Source organism: Callithrix jacchus, chromosome 11 (genome assembly GCF_049354715.1).
Source record: "Callithrix jacchus isolate 240 chromosome 11, calJac240_pri, whole genome shotgun sequence".
NCBI classification, from domain to species: Eukaryota; Metazoa; Chordata; class Mammalia; order Primates; family Cebidae; genus Callithrix; species Callithrix jacchus.
The window spans coordinates 68,374,040-68,391,663 of NC_133512.1; the positions used below are offsets into that span (position 1 = coordinate 68,374,040).

Sequence of the window (17,624 nt, forward strand, 5' to 3'; positions counted from 1 at the left end):
ATTCATATTTGTATTTGGAGGTAATTAGGATTAGATGAAGAAATGAAGGTGAGAACATGGTCTGATGGTATTAGTGTCCGTATAAGAAAAGATTCCAGAGAACTTGCTCTCCCTCTCTGCCATGTGAGGACCCAATGAGAAGGTGGCTGCTTGCAAACCAGAAAGAGAGCTTTCACCAGACACTGAACATTAGCTTGGACTTTCCAACCTCTAGAACCATGAGAAAGTAATTTCTCTTGTTTAAGCCATGCTGTATATGGTATTTTGTAATGGCTGTTCAAAGTATCCTAAGAGAAATAGCAATTTTGGTTCAGCAAACATAAAAATATTAGAAAGTTGTAGCATTAAAATATGTATTTCTAGTAAATAATAGATACACACACACACACACACACACACACATATATATATATATATAAAATAATAGTAAGTCTAGGATCCAATATATAAAATAGTAGGTTAATGATAAATGAGGTTAGAATAAGAACCCATTTTGGAAAACATTGAACATTATTTCCTACTTTTGGAAGATAAATAATTAATATGTAAAATAATAAACTTTAATATGAAGAAATGTACAAGAATAATTATAAAATGTTAATTTAGGGAGGGCCATTATCACAAGACAAGCATCAATTGTCATTATATGCAACTTAACCTGCTGTGGCACCTAAGTGAGGTCCACCTACAAAGATAGTTAACCTGTCTTCAGTCCAAAAATAGCATAAGGCAAATTAAAAAGGAAATAAAAAATTAGCAAAAATGTATTTGAAGCATTTATAAAAGAATTTCAAATATTAATATTTTTAGTCAATAAAGAACTTTTTAAAATCAGAAAAAATCTCAACAGGAATTGAAAGTTAATATATAAAAAAATCACTAATTTTACTAGCAAGTTAAGAAAGAAAAATGAAACAATCAAATTTATTTTTCTGTATTGAATTACAAAATAAAGCAGATGACATTTTTTGTTGGAATTGGTATGGGGAATCAACAACTCATTTCTCCAGGAATTCAAATTGAAGTGGTACAAGGTTTTTCTGAAGGTTTTTGGCAACACATGCACATTAGTATTCACGTTTTATGTGTGAAGAAGCACTTTGTTCAAAAGAAGATTGACACTGACATATGAAGGTAAACATAAGAGTGTAACATTACATAAAGCCAGGGCAATGGATGAATTTTATCTGTAAGAATAAACAAATAACAAAAATTTTTGTTATTTATAAATGAAAGTTCAATACTGTTATGGACTGAATGATTATCTCCCCCCTCTCAATTCACACGTGGAAGTCATAACTCCCAGTGTGACTGTATTTGGAAATATTTTTATTTGTATATGGAGGTAATTAGTATTAGATGAAGAAATGAAGATGAGAACATGGTCTGGGGAATTAGTTAAATAACTAACCTAGCATGGTTATTGAGAGTAGAGCCAATCCTTAGTCCTAGCCCTTTAGTCACAATACTCTTCTATTATTTGAAAACAACATAACCACAAAGACTACTCTCAATGATTCCTATGGTGGAAAATTATCTCAAATCATAGCAATCATTATTTTCTAAACATTTGAACATGTGTCATAGATGATTTTCCATGTGATTAAGTTTTTTTCTCCGCATGATCTCTATGTCTTTTGAATATTTTAATTGAAGCAATTCTGGTATAGAGTATCTACCTTTCATTTCTAAAATAACAAACAACAACAAAAGACTCCTAATATAGCACCCAAAAAAGTGTATACAAGATTCTGCTATATCCTCCCAGATAAACTAATTCCAAAATGTATGTTAGCATGTCTTAAGGAGATAAATTTTACAGATGCCATTAGCTATTGCCAACTTCAAATTTGTTATTACTAATTGATTTATTTATCTGAAGCTCATGTTTCTAAGAAAACTCTTAGGTCATGATAATAACTGCATCATGCTGATAAACTGATTGCTAGAAAATGCATACTCCACAGAAACAGGAATTGTGGGGGGATACGGCTTTGTTTTGACAAAATCAGGCACCACATTTTCAAGGAATATTTTAAAAGGAAGGGAAGTTCAGAACACATCCCACTTTCACCATATAGATAATTATCACCTTTTTTTTTTTTTTTGAGATGGAGTTTCACTCTTGTTACCAGGCTGGAGTGCAATGGCATGATCTCGGCTCACCACAACCTCTGCCTCCTGGGCTCAGGCAATTCTCCTGCCTCAGCCTCCCGAGTAGCTGGGATTACAGGCACGTGCCACCGTGCCCAGCTAATTTTTTGTATTTTTAGTAGAGACGGGGTTTCACCATGTTGACCAGGATGATCTCGATCTCTTGACCTCGTGATCCACCCACCTCGGCCTCCCAAAGTGCTGGAATTACAGGCGTGAGCCACCGCGCCCGGCCATTATCACCTGTTTTAAATAAAAAGGTGATTCCTAACCACTATGACTTCCAAGAATATTTGAAATCTCTCTTGGCTACTGTAATTTCCTAATGACATCTACTCATCTGCTGTCATCCTTGGATCATAGCATCAGCTTTAAGAACTCTGGATTTTTAATTCAATTTAATTCATCCTTACTCTATTCTGTACCTATTAGTATTCTACTTATGCGTCAAAGCCCAATACATTCCTTTTACATGAAGCCTTACCTTTTAAATCCAGTGTAAACATGGGGCCAAACTGTATCATAGTGCCTGTATTCATTCTGAAAACTAACATCTCTGCTTTCAAAAAGCTTGCAGCCTGGTATAGTCATTCTTATCCAGGGTACATGTCACCCACTAAGATACTGGAATGAAAGATGCTCCATATGGGGTTGTAGGATGTACAAATTTGTTTCAAATATAAATAATAGGTAACTCAAGTTACAAAAGAACAAATTTCTGCTGCCTCCTGCTGCTCCTGATCCTAGTGTTAACAGTGGGGAGGGTGTCCAGGTCCTTGGCATCTTGAACAAAGCACTGGACAAAAAACACACAAACAAAGCAAGGAAGGAATGATGGGTTATAGTAAAAATGAAAGTACATTCCACAGGGTGGGTCTGAGCGCAGGGGCTCAAAGACCCTGTTACAGAATTTCGGGAAGTTTAAATACCCTCTATGTAAATGAAGAGGATGAAGTAAAGCTACAAAGTCATTTACTTGGCCTACCGACCTATGAAAAGGATATTTCCTGTTATAACTGAAATGTGAATAGGCTTATGTTCCCTGCCTCCAGACCTTATTTTCCTGCCTTATCTCCCTGCGGAGAGATGTGAACCCATAAATCTTAATGGGAGGCAGAGGGACCAATAATCTTTTTTCTGTAACTGCTTCATGCTGGCTTGGGCCATAGTCCCTACATGTTGGGGATCACAGAACTCACCCTCCTCTGTCTAGTGGAGACAAGGTAGCTTCTTGATGGTGAGGTGTGGTGTCTTCACCTGGAACTTGCTGGAATCTTTGTTGCATGATCATCTGAAGGTGGATGGTCTCTAGGTGAGAGGAAATGAATTTGGTTAAACGATTTAATAGGCGCCGGGCACGGTGGCTCATGTCTGTAATCCCAGCATTTTGGAAGGCAGAGATGGGAAAATCACCTGAGGTCAGGAGTTCAAGACCAGCCAGGGCAACATGGTGAAACTCTGTCTCTACTAAAATACAAAAAAATTAGCCAGGTGTGGTGGCATGCGCTTATAGTTCCAGCTACCTAGGAGGCTGGGGTAGGGAAATTGCTTGAACCCAGGAAGCGGAGGTTGCAGTGAGTCGAGATCACACCACTACACTCCAGCATGGCTACAGAGCAAGACTCCGTCTAAAAAAAAAGAGAAGAATGGAAAGGAAAGCATAATAATGTAGCATAATAATGTGTTATGACATCAGCCCTCTTGCATGGGAAAATTTATACAACCAGAAAACATGCATTGAAGATAACAGTTGAATAAAATCTGTTTATAAAATGTTTAAATGGCCCACCAGGTGACCAAAGGTACATTAAGCTTTAATTATCTGCCCAGGAATAAGGGACCAAGCACTGGTTATAAACTAAACAATTTCAGTATTGGCTGGTTTAACATGAAAGTCTGACAAAGTATTCTCTTGGTATTTAATTAATTTTTGTTTTATTTGGGTTAGTAGCATTATACAAGGAAATTTGGTTATTTATGTAGTTTACAGTAACTTAACATAATAACCATAACTATAATCAATAGCATATACTATTTTAGAAATCCATACCATTTTGGAATATGTATTATTCACAAAAATATAACCTAAAGAAGGCTGAACATCATTTCAGAAATTCCATGTACCTAAACCTGTCAAATAATTCTGTTTACCTCTTTTCTGAATGTTTTTAGGTGCCCTCTGATCCATCCAGAAAACCAGGCATTAAGAAAAATAATTTTGAAACTGAAGTTTGATTTTGGAATTTCATATTATCATAAATTATTTATTTTGTCAAAATGATGACTCAGAAATTTTAAAAATTCTGAGTCAGAATTTTTAAAAACCTTTTATAACTTTTTACAAAAAAATAAACACATTCTAATGTGTTTACACACCTTGCATGTAAAACTGTTTCTAGTAGTATTAACTGTGTATTACAATGGTGACTCTTAGTAATTTTAACTTTAATGTAAAACCTAGTAAGTTGTGTTCTCAGGTTTGACTATTTCCAGCATAGCTTGGGGTGTGCCCAACTCCACATTTCTCCTGGCCTTACCTAGCTGGAAAGCAGGCAAGTTAAACAATTTTCAGAAGCCAAAGAAGCAGTTTATGGCCTTAAAACATTTAGCAAACCTAATATTTGAATATAATTTAAACCACATGCTTATATTCTGAAGACATTGTATTTTACCAATAATCTGTAAAATCATCTTTATTTCCGAAAGACTACTAAAGTCACGTGAACTAAGAGGCATTACGTTTTCTACTTTTCTGGCAAAATACTTGATTTAAGCTCTTGTTTTATTAAACCAATTAATTTGAAACTATACAGAGCAGATTAACCAATTTGCACAGAGAAGTAAGAGGCATTACGGTTTCAGCTTTTCTGGCAAGATATTTGACTTAAACTCTTATTATCATTAAACCAATTAATTTAAAACTTTACAGAGGAGATTAACCAGATTGCACAGAGAGAAAGAGGCCAGAGATTGGTAAGAAATTTTTACCCTTTTGCTGGCATGCCAGTTTCTGGGTTCTCTTTCCCCGAGCAGCTCCAGTGACCCTGCTTGACAGTATGCAAACAAACATATTGCCATGAATTAAGAATATTCACAAATAGTTTATAAATTTGGAGAAATTAGGCAGAGAAAGAAAAATATGACTCCAATTCTATTTATGAAAGTATATTCAACATGTTTAAAGTATTAGAAAGCCTAAAATCCAAAAAGTTAGCTTATAAGGATAAAAAGTTTGTGTGCTCCATTAATTCCTGTGGCCCAACAAAAGTAGCTTAGGAATGATGACTTGCTAGAAATGCATAGGAAACAAAATGACTATTCACAGAACCAAATAAAAGCCTTCCACTAGAAATTAAAAAGCATTATGCTTTTGTATATATGGATACACAACTAATGTCAGAGGAGAATAAACAGCAAATGAATGAAAACTAGAAGCAAAAACAAATAAACAGGAAACCAACCAACCCTAAATTTTCCTACTCAATTTACCCTTGAGGCTACAGTGTTACCTAGGGTCCCCCAAACCCACATAATGAATATTTCATTCCTGACACACAATTCATTCCTTAAGTTCCTCAATATCATTATACATTCTGTGCAATCAAGAAATTTACTTTAGGCACATGACCAGTAAGTACTCTAGCACTATCCATGCAAAACAGTAACATAGTGTGAAGCAAAGCAAGCATGTACATGAAATTTGGCTCCATGCTAAATCCAGCTTCATGCTTAACTATCTTAAAAAAAGAATTGCCAAACTGCTGATGAATTTTATTTACAATACTTCTTATTTGACTTTAATTAAGACTAAGAGCTTTTACTATGAAAATGTTAATTAGCAAAATGTCCCCAATTCTTTATCAGGTTTTTAAGAATATTTTATTATTCAAACTTTTTCCACATCTTTCTCCCCTACTTAATGATTCCTTACTATGTGGTTTCATAAATAACATTTTCAAATCTGTAATTTAAACTAACTTTTAGGTAACTTTTGAATTGACAAAATTATTCTTTTTCCACTGATAACATAACTCTTTCTGGTACATTTTGTATATAGAAGTAGGTGTTAACCAGAATTTTATCCTTAGTAAACTAAAACTTTAGTGAAACCCTAAAAAGCAAGTAATCCTGAACTATTAGATATGGGCATTTATAGATAAGAACAACTCCACAGTTTTAGTAGCATATTTCCCCATATTACAACACTTTTTTAATTGGAAATACCCACATATTAAATGACCATTAAAAATAACTTTGAGATTTTAATTTACATAAAAAGTTTACTGCAAACATTTATCCCATTCACTGCACTTCATTTTTTGCTTTTAACAAGGAATACATGATACATCAATCCAAATATGTAAAATGAACATTGATTCGGTCTGGTCAGGCCTGGAAAGGTGGGACAACTTGAAGTGGGGAAGGTGGTTGGGACATCCAGGTCACAGGTAGGTGTGAGAGGAATGGTTGCATTCTGCTGAGTTTCTGATTAGCCTTTCCAAAGGAAGCAATCAGATATGCATTTTTCTCAGTGAGACTTTGAATTTAATAGGAGGCAGGCTTGTCCCAAGCAGCTCCAAGCTTGAATTAATACTGACATTTAAAAATATCTAGCAAAAACAAACATAAAATTCAGACAAAATGTATGCTGACAATTCTGATGGCCTTTCTATTTTCATTCCAGCAATCATTTTAAAGCTAGCTTGTTTAGTAAAGTTACACTTTAAGTCATGTGAACTTGAAAATTGCTTAGACTTTACTTAATTTGTCCGTGTTCTTTTACTTATAAGCCAATTTTGGTACAACATGTAACAATAAGTTAACATACAAAAAAATACATCTAGACATGTATACACATACACACAAAGGTCCAATAGCGTGGAACCCTAGCCATGAGATAGCAACACAAGCTTGCTGGTTTTACTTTGCTCCAACAGATAATCCAATAAAGGCTATGAACCAAACTTTCAAGTAAAACCGTCTCCATGGCAGTTTGATTTTTAAAAGATAAACCTCCCCAGACTTCAAAGAGCTCTGATGCCAAACAGGACCAAAGGAGGGCATCACACATTAATCAGTCCCCTACTTAGAACCACAGAACAAAAGTCTGGATACATGCAATGCCATTTTTTTTTTCCCATTCAACAATGAACTCCAGATTCCAAACAATGTTGGGGCCAAACAGCATTGCAACTGTGAGAAAATTCAAAGGAGGGCTTAGTAGTATACCTCAGAACCTCTTCCGAGAGTAGAGAACATCTTCGTTTGGCAGGTTGAGGTCTGCAGGAACCCTGGCATGTCCTCCTGTGGGGTCCAATCTGACCTTAGGTGGGTACCAGTGGCACATGCAGTTTTCCCCTTCAGAACATGCAATGAACTTCATAAGAATAGCCATGAACTATAATGAGAACTGGATGCCAGGTGGCCCTTTTTCCCCTTAGCCAGTTGAGTATAATAAGGGAAGAATTTAGCATAAGAAAAGAAGGTTTAAGTCCCCTGCAACATGTGAGTTTGCTCTGAGCTGCACCACATGTAAGGACCAGGTAACATGCACAGAAAAGATTTTTTACAAAGCCCCTCCTCCTTTGTGGCAGAGAAATTATAAACAGCCACTGAAAGACTGAAAAAGAAAGAATGGAAACAAAAATAAAAAAGACCCAGGTTCCTTAAGCAAACCTGGTAGTGGCAGTTACGTGTCTCCGCATGGAAACACCTTAGTTTCACTGGCCATGGCCAGAAACCTGCAGTTGCTTCCATGTTTAGGTGCTGCCCACCAACGGTCCCAGGTTGTAAAGGAAACGAGAGAGAGAGAGAGAGAGAGAGAGAGAGAGAGAGAGAGAGAGAGAGAGAGGAGAGAGAGAGCCCAAACTTTGGGTTTTCCTCTTCTTCCTGGCTGGCTCACCAAAATATGTTAACAGTGGAGGGTGTCCAGGTTCTTGTGTCTTAAACAAAGAATTGCACAAAACACACAAACAGAGCAAGGAAGGAATAATGGGTTTTATTGAAAATGAAAGTACACTCCACAGTGGGGGAGTGGGGCTCAAAGGCCCCACTGCAGAATCTTGGGGAGTTTAAGTATTCACTACTTGAGTATGCCCTATGTAAATGAAAAGGATGAAGTAAAGTTACAAAGTCATTTACTTGGTCTATGACCTATGATGAGAATATTTCCTGTCCTAACTGAAGTGTGAATTGGCCTTATGTTCCCTGCCTCCAGACCCTATTTTCCTGCCTCACCAAGAGTACCCTAAACAGCAGAATTACAATTTACACAATTTACAATTCATTTTCATTTTCACCTAGAAGGTAAATATTCCAAAGAATTTTCTGGCCCAAAACACCTGGAAATATATGATAAAATACAACTAGTCTTTAAAGTGGAAAATTGACCTCAAAAAAAAAAAAAAAAAAAAAGGGGACATTTTAGTAGCCAAAAACAGAGGCTCCTCAAGGCCGCCAAGTGCCCTGAGATCATATTTTATTCTCTGTAAAGAAGAGGCTTGGGTTTTCACCGCCACTTGGAATCAGGAAGTGAAACTTTGGAAGCAATAAGGGCAGGAAGTTGGAGCCTCATAAGATAAGAGGGCCTTCAGGATGAAAACCTGGGAAGGATAGCTTCACAGGCTAACCTGGGAAGACAATAAGAAATTTTGCTCATCTAGGCCTAGGCTCTGAATTAAGGGGAAAGAGCATCCTCCAAAATGTAAAGGAAATATATTGGGTTTGAATTATACACAATGCAAACTATTGGAAAACCCAGATAAGACATTAGAAAAAAAAGGGGTCTTGGTGTTTTATTTTGAGGAATTCCCGGCAGAAACCAAAGCAAAACTTCCCTAGAGAGGCCTAACTTTTACCTAAGCTGCAGAAAATTCCTAAGGAAAAAAAATTGGCTGACTATGGATTCAGAATCTAAAATTATGAACTCTTAGAAAACAGCCATAACTTGCAGATGAACACATAACTCTATCATGCCCATTTCACTGACTATAAACTGAAATGACTGGGGAGAAGTGGCTTTGAACCTGGGTGCAATGCACAGGCTGGTCTATTTTTCTAAGTTGACTTGGTGAGCAGGAATTGTTGGCCTCCTCCTGTTGTCGGGTTTATTTCTGACTTCAGCATGGACAATAATAAGACAGTGTTGTGGCTTTGTTTTATATTAGTGAGATGTTATTTGTTATATCATTGAGGTGCTATTTATTAACATAAGCTATAGTGTTTACTTCACAATAAATCTGCACACAAGTCTAAGTAGTATTAGCATATTTGAGTATACCTTTTGTAAAATAAATATGGAAAAATAACTTTCTAACAGATCATTTTTGCAATGGCAATGGTTAGAAATTAGTGACTATCATTATTTTTGTAGTTATACCTAGATTCAAATCAAGGCATTCTAAATATTACAGCAAAGTGCTCATTAATGAAAATTAGATATGGTCCTGATATTTAGAAGGGCACTATTTTATTGTAATAAAATAAGCTGGAGGTCATGTAGTATTTTGTTGGTTGAGAAGTTGTTACTAGAAGCATCCAACCAAGTTGCATTGTTAAAAGACAAGGGGCCTCATTGGTAAAAAGTGAGAAAAACAATTCACTGGAAAACTGAAAAATATTTCTGAGACCAGATGAGCTAAAGAAGTTTCAACATATTTTATTATCAAATCATAATTTGTGAGTTGAGTCCTGATATCTGAAACGTGTTTTTAAAAAGTTCCAAAAATTTCCTTTTAAATGGGTAGGTCCTTGATGGCTCCTGTTGGCTACTATTGTTCTATTTTATGTAAATTAGGAAAAGGGCATAGAAGGAGGCCTTTCCTGTGAAACAGAGCAAATAAGTACAAGGAAATGTACATTTATCTAGTCAGAGACAAAATTTTTGTATCTGTAATGCACAAGGTAAGCAAATTAATATTCACCAATAATGCTCCTGCCTAGATCTGAAGAAAAATTAAGAATATCTCTACTGATATATAAAAAAATATGTAGCATGATTATATATTGTTTATTACCCCATCATGTACTTGCTGACAAGAATTTGCATTAAAAAATTGAAGGCTATTTTGTCTCCTACAAAGAGCATGATAAATTTCATTAGAGCATAGTTTCTAAATAATCACTGTCTCTTCGGTGATTCTTTTAAAGAAATTGTTACCAAATGTATGCCCTTTATTTGTAAACTGGAGTACCATGCTTTAAACTGGACATGTAACAATATGAGCTATTTCTTTTACCTCTAAAAATAGTAATAGAGTCAATGATATAAACTAATGTTTGTCTTTCTTTATGTTTATGAATAGTCAAACTCTTAAAACTTACTACTGTTTTAAGGAACTAGTCCAAAAGTTCATGGTAACATTTACATTAAATTTGTCTAGTTGGTAAGAAAATTGCCTCTTTGGAAAAGAAATTTTTAAAAGTTTGTTTTCTAACAGAGAGATGTTAGAGAATTTAGAAATGACCATATGAAGCATGAAGGTATTACAAAAAGCTGAACATCTGTCTGTGGCTATTTTCCTCTTGGAAATCTTTTTATGCCAAAAAAAATACTGAATCTATTTATCTTTAACCTGGATGCCTACTCACCACAAGAGCTATTAACTACATCCACATGTATTTAGTGACAATGACGTTGCCAAATTTATTTTATACCATTGCATGATGTTTAGTGTACAGATGCTTTAGCCAGAATGCTTGGCTAAGAATCCCAGGTTAAACACTTACTATTTTTGTGAAAATGGGCAAGTTATTGAACCTTTCTTGACTTGATTCCTTGTTGTAAAATGGTGATAATAATAGTGTCTACCCCTGAAGGTAGACATGAGGTTTTGAAAGCAAATTATTTGTAAAGTACCGAGTGGCTTATAGTAACAAGCACTATGTAAGTGTTCTATAAATGAATAAACTAGAAACATTTCCATAACTGGAGAAGAAAGTGATGAAAATTGTTGTTCTTTTGTGTGTACATAGTTGATTAAGATTAGATTTTCATCATTTTCTCATCAAAATAAACACTAGAAACCACTTAAGTGTGACTAATAAACACTTCAAAAATGTTCTAAGTTTTTGCAGATTATGGAATAAAACCTCAGCATAAAAATCACTAAGCTTGGATATTTTTAAACAGCATAATGTTTCTTGTTTATATTAATATAAAACTGAAACTATAAATCAATTTATTGCATGTACTAAATATGGCATAACTTAAAAATTTTTTAAATATAGCATAAAATACTAACGTACTGCAGATTTTATTTATAAGATGTGAGATCACACTTTGAGAAAAAGATTTTTGAAAAGGCAAGCTGAAGGAAACAAAAGAAGAAGAAGGAAAAAACCCTCACAGTTCTAGTAGATATTTAAATTGGAAATTAATTGTGCTTTTCCTAGTGTCCCAGTGATTTTTTTAATATTTTGTCACATAAATCTTTCTGGTTTACAATAAACATTCTTTTATGAGGTAGTTAAGCCCATTATTACCTTTTATCTCTATGTAATAAGCATAGAATTTCTTTTATATATACATATGTATATATTCAGCAAATAATTAAGTACATAATTACTGTCTGTATATCTATCTATCTAGCTAGCTAGCTATCATTTCTTAGGGACTCTGAGTAGAAAAAAAATGCATTATAGCCTAAGTACTTATTGTCAATGAGTATAAGAATTTTAGAGCTGGAGAAAACCTAAGAGAAACTTACATTTCTCTCTATATAATTTTACACAAAAGAAACTTAGACTCACCTCACTGATATTCAAAAGCAATGTGACTATTGATGGTTTTTCAAACGTGCAGTTTTGGACTCCTGTAGTTAAAGTCATGACAGATACATTATTTTGTGCAGGGCAGATCCTGTTTTATAAGTACAGAGGAATATTACATTTTCTAACTTATTTTCAGTGAGATTGAGGCCACATGACTGGGATATAGGCAGAAGCACTTTCCCAAGCCCGCCATAAGAACCAAGTGTAATGTCCACTTTGCCTTTGTAAGGTGATTTCAGAAGACTGTCCTTTAAAGACAGAAAAATTATAGATGAAAGGAACTTGGATCTCTAAGTCACTGCTTGAGAAAAATCTTCCAAGGAGAGCTTCTTAACAAGTCTGATTGTGATAGGGAAGAATTAACTTTGTTCCAAGTTTAGTGAATCAGATTTCATGTTTGATTTATTACTGTAACATGGTATAGTCTATTTTGCCTAATGCAGAATTTCCTGGATGATAGTCAGATTTTCCCTAACAGTTGGAACTTTCACAAGTTTCTTCCCATCTTTATGTTGCAAGCTTATATAGCAAACAGCAGTCTTTTCCTAGCATCAAGACACAATTCTTTTATGCTCTCTCATGGTTTTATTTAGCTCATAAGATTATCTAAAAAATTATATAAGCAACTGGTTTGGGAGGAAATTATAGGTTTTCATTTTACCAGCTAATAATCTTTGAAACTATGTGTCTTTCTAGTTGTTTGATATTTTTTGAAGTATTGGTAAATGATAAAATATAAGAAAACCCAGAGGCTTCTTGGCAAAGTTTAATACCTACTTAAACAAACATTTATTTCAGCTTCAACAATAATGCAAGATAATATTGTGTTTTGAAAAATCACAAAAGTATTGAAATATCTGTGCAATCTAAAATGTATCTGTATTGGCATTTTTATTCCAGTATTAAGTGATTCATTAAATCAACTACTATAGATGAACATTGTTTCTGATTTGTCCTCATCTTTTATTTTTTCTGGAATACATTGTCCTGGGGCTAATAACTAAATGCTATATACGACGATATTATATGTCATTACAAGAAACCAGTGTATATCTTGAAAAGCATATACTCATGTATAGATATATAAAATATATATGCACACATGCAGATATAAACACATATCTATACATGAGTATATATTTGTGTGTTTTCCATATATATACATGTGTGCATATATATATATAAAAAATATATATGGAGGACTCAAGATGGCGCTGTGAGAACAACCCAGGATTGGAGCTCTTCTCGTTGAATCTGCAAACGGTGAGTCAGAGCGGCATTTCCAGACTGATCTTTGTTGCCCACAGAACGGGGAAACTCCCAAGTATAAAAAAGACACGGGACGCCAGGCAGTAGGTCTGCCTGGCGAAGCCGGCAGCCGGGGCGGCGGCGGCCGGCCCTACCCAGCAATCCCCACAGGGTGCACTTGTCCGGGTGCCCTGTTGAACCGGCAACCTGAGACTTGAGAGGGCTGGACTTGAGACTGAATGAGACTTGGACAGTAGCCCAGACCAGGGGATTGCAGGAATTGGGATACCCAGTGGGACGAACAAAACCGCAATTTCAAACTATCCCGAGCAGACGGTCCGAGATGCTCTGTGGGGGAGGGGCGTCCACCACTACCGAGGCAACCCACCCCAACTAAGATACACGCCCACTGCTGACGCAGCCAGCCGTTGCCGAGGCAACCCGCCCCAACTGAGATACACGCCCATTGCTGACGCAGCCAGCCGTTGCCGAGGCAACCCTTCCCTACTGAGATACACGCCCACTGCTGACGCAGCCTGCCGTTGCTGAGGCAACACGCTACAACAAAGAGATTCCGCCGCAGGGCGTGGCGGAGACCACAGCAGAGCCGGCAGGAACAGCATGAATCACACAACAGCAGGGTGGAGCCTCGGCAGACAAACAGTGGCTAGTCTGCCTTCTAGCTGGGCAGGACACCTGATCGGACATCCAAAAATAAAGCCCAAACCCCTCAACACAGAGCATTTGAGAAAAAAAAAAAAAAAAAAGGGGGGTTTTTTAATGAGCTCTGTTGCAGCAGAATCAAACATAGCAGCCTAACAGCCCTGAATGAACAACAGAGTGCACAGCTCACCAATTAAACCCCTATAAAGTACAAACTGTCTCCTCAAGCAGCTCCCTGACCCCTCTATATCCAAAAGACTGACATTAGGCAGGCATCATCCTGGGACAAAGAGAGCAGAAAAAGAAACTGGTAGCATCCCTTGCTGTGCCACAGCTACTAGAGGTGCACCCCAGACAAGCAGGGTCTGGAGCGGACCTCAGCAGTCATACAGCGAAGGGGCTAGACTGGTAGAAGGAAAACAAAGCAACAGAAATACTTCATCATCAACATTCTGGGTGTCCACTCAGAGACCCAAACGAAAAGTCAGCAACTACGCAGACGACCAGCGGACAAATCCACAAAGATGGGAAGAAACCAGCGCAAAAAGGAGGAAAACACCCGAAACCAGAACACCTCGCCTCCTAGAAAGGACCAAAACTCCTCACCAGCAAGGGAGCAAAGCTGGACGGAGAATGACTGTGACAAAATGACGGAATTAGACTTCAGAAGATGGATAATGAGAAACTTTTGTGAGCTAAAAGATCATGTATTAAATCAATGCAAAGAAACTAAGAACCTTGAGAAAAGATTTGAAAAAAGATTCGAGGAAATGATAACAAGAATGGATACCTTAGAGAGGAATATGAATGAATTAAAGGAGCTGAAAAACACAATACGAGAACTTCGCGAAGCAAACACAAGTTTCAATAGCCGAATTGACCAAGCAGAAGAAAGAATATCTGAAGTCGAAGACCAACTCAATGAAATAAAATGAGAAACCAAGATCAGAGAAAAAAGCGCAAAAAGGAATGAACAAAGTCTCCAAGAAATGTGGGACTATGTGAAAAGACCTAACCTACGTTTGATAGGTGTACCAGAAGGGGACGAAGAGAATGAATCCAAGCTGGAAAATACTCTTCAGGACATCATCCAGGAAAATTTCCCCCACCTAGCAAGACAAGCCAACACTCAATCGCAGGAAATACAGAGAACACCACAAAGATATTCCGCAAGAAGAGCAACCCCAAGGCACATAATCGTCAGATTCAACAGGGTTGAAATAAAGGAGAGAATACTAAGGGCAGCCAGAGAGAAAGGTCGGGTCACCCACAAAGGGAAGCCCATCAGACTCACAGCAGATCTCTCGGCAGAAACACTACAAGCCAGAAGAGAGTGGGGGCCAATATTCAACATTCTTAAAGAAAAGAACTTTCAACCCAGAATTTCATATCCAGCCAAACTGAGCTTCAGAAGTGAAGGAAGAATAAAATCCTTTGCGAACAAGCAAGTACTCAGAGATTTTGTCACCACCAGGCCTGCTTTACAAGAGCTCCTAAAAGAGGCACTACACATAGAAAGGATCAACCAGTACCAGCCATTCCAAAATCACACTGAATGCTAAAGAGCTTCAAAATAATGAAGAATCTACAACAACTAACAGGCAAAACAGCCACTTAGCATCAAAATGGCAGTATCAAATTCACACATAACAATATTAACCCTAAATGTAAATGGACTAAATGCACCAATTAAAAGACACAGACTGGAAAATTGGATAAAAATCCAAAACCCATCAGTGTGCTGTATACAGGAAACCCATCTCACATGCAAGGATACACAAAGGCTCAAAATAAAGGGATGGAGGAAGATTTACCAAGCTAATGGAAAGCAAAAAAAAGCAGGAGTTGCAATTCTCATCTCTGATAAAATAGACTTTAAAGTAACAAAGATCAAAAGAGACAAAGAAGGCCATTACATAATGGTAAAAGGATCGATACAACAAGAAGAGCTAATGATCCTAAACATATATGGACCCAACACAGGAGCACCCAGATACATAAGGCAAGTTCTTAATGACTTACAAAAGGACTTAGACTCCCACACAATAATAGTGGGAGACTTTAACACTCCACTGTCAATACTAGACAGATCAACCAGACAGAAAATCAACAAGGATATCCAGGGCTTGAACTCAGACCTGGAGCAAGCAAACCTGGTGGACATTTACAGAACTCTCCACCCCAAATCCACAGAATACACATTCTTCTCAGCACCACATCACACCTACTCTAAAATTGACCACATAATTGGAAGTAAAGCACTGCTCAACAAATGCAAAACAACTGAAATCATAACAAACAGCTTCTCAGACCATAGTGCAATCAAGTTAGAACTCAGAATTCAGAAACTAACCCAGAAACACACAGCTTCATGGAAACTGAACAACTGGCTCTTGAATGTTGACTGGGTAAACAACGAAATGAAGGCAGAAATAAAGAAGTTCTTCGAAACCAATGAGAACGAAGACACAACGTGCCAGAACCTCTGGGACACATTGAAAGCAGTCTCTAGAGGAAAGTATATAGCAATAAGTGCTCATATGAGGAGAATGGAGAGATCCAAAATTGACACCCTATCATCAAAATTGAAAGAGCTAGAGGAGCAAGATCAAAAAAACTCAAAACCCAGCAGAAGACAAGAAATTACTAAGATCAGAACTGAGCTGAAGGAGATTGAGACACGAAAAACCCTTCAAAAAATCAATAAATCCAAGAGCTGGTTTTTTGAAAAGATCAACAAAATAGACAGACCACTAGCCAGATTGATTAAAAATAAAAGAGAGAACAACCAAATAGATGCAATAAAAAATGATAAAGGGGAAATCACCACAGATTCCACAGAAATTCAAACCATCATCAGAGAATATTACAAACAACTATATGCACATAAACTAGTAAACCTAGAATAAATGGATAAATTCCTGGACTCCTGTGTCCTCCCAAGCCTAAACCAGGAGGAAGCTGAAACTATGAATAGACCAATAACAAGGTCTGAAGTTGAGGCAGCAATTAAGAGCCTACCACACAAAAAAAGCCCAGGTCCAGATGGGTTCACAGCCGAATTCTACCAGACACACAAGGAGGAGCTGGTACTATTCCTTCTAAAACTATTTCAAACAATCCAAAAAGAGGGAATCCTTCCCAAATCATTTTATGAGACCAACATCATCCTGATACCAAAAGCCGGCAAAGACCCAACAAGAAAAGAAAACTTCAGGCCAATATCCATGATGAACATAGATGCAAAAATCTTCAATAAAATATTGGCAAGCCGATTGCAACAGCAAATCAAAAATCTTATTCATCATGATCAAGTAGGATTCATCCCGGGGATGCAAGGCTGGTTCAACATACGCAAGTCTATCAACGTAATTCACCACATAAACAGAACCAAAAACAAAAACCATATGATTCTCTCAATTGACGCAGAGAAGGCATTTGACAAAATTCAACAGCCCTTTATGCTAAAACCCCTCAATAAACTCGGTATCGATGGAACGTATCTCAAAGTAATAAAAGCTATTTATGACAAACCAACAGCCAATATCATACTGAATGGGCAAAAACTGGAAGCATTCCCTTTGAAATCTGGCACTAGACAAGGATGCCCTCTCTCACCACTCCTATTCAATATAGTACTGGAAGTTCTAGCCAGAGCAATCAGGCAAGAAAAAGAAATAAAGGGTATTCAAATAGGAAAGGTGGAAGCCAAATTGTCTCTATTTGCAGACGACATGATAGTATACCTAGAAGACCCCATCGCCTCAGCCCAAAAACTCCTGAAACTG

The 17,624-nt window shown here is 36.8% G+C and overlaps 1 long non-coding RNA gene across 2 annotated transcripts in view; it reads right to left on the reverse strand.

Annotated features, from left to right (window-relative positions):
* Positions 1-938: 938 nt before the first annotated feature.
* The window catches only part of LOC128928423 (uncharacterized), a 170,691-nt gene continuing 154,005 nt past the window's right edge, over positions 939-17,624 (reverse strand). For both annotated transcript variants that reach the window (XR_008473393.2, XR_008473394.2), the window contains 2 exons: positions 3,354-3,462; positions 939-1,187 (listed from right to left, as the gene is read on the reverse strand). This is a non-coding gene — a long non-coding RNA (uncharacterized LOC128928423). The remainder of the gene's footprint in view (positions 1,188-3,353; positions 3,463-17,624) is intronic.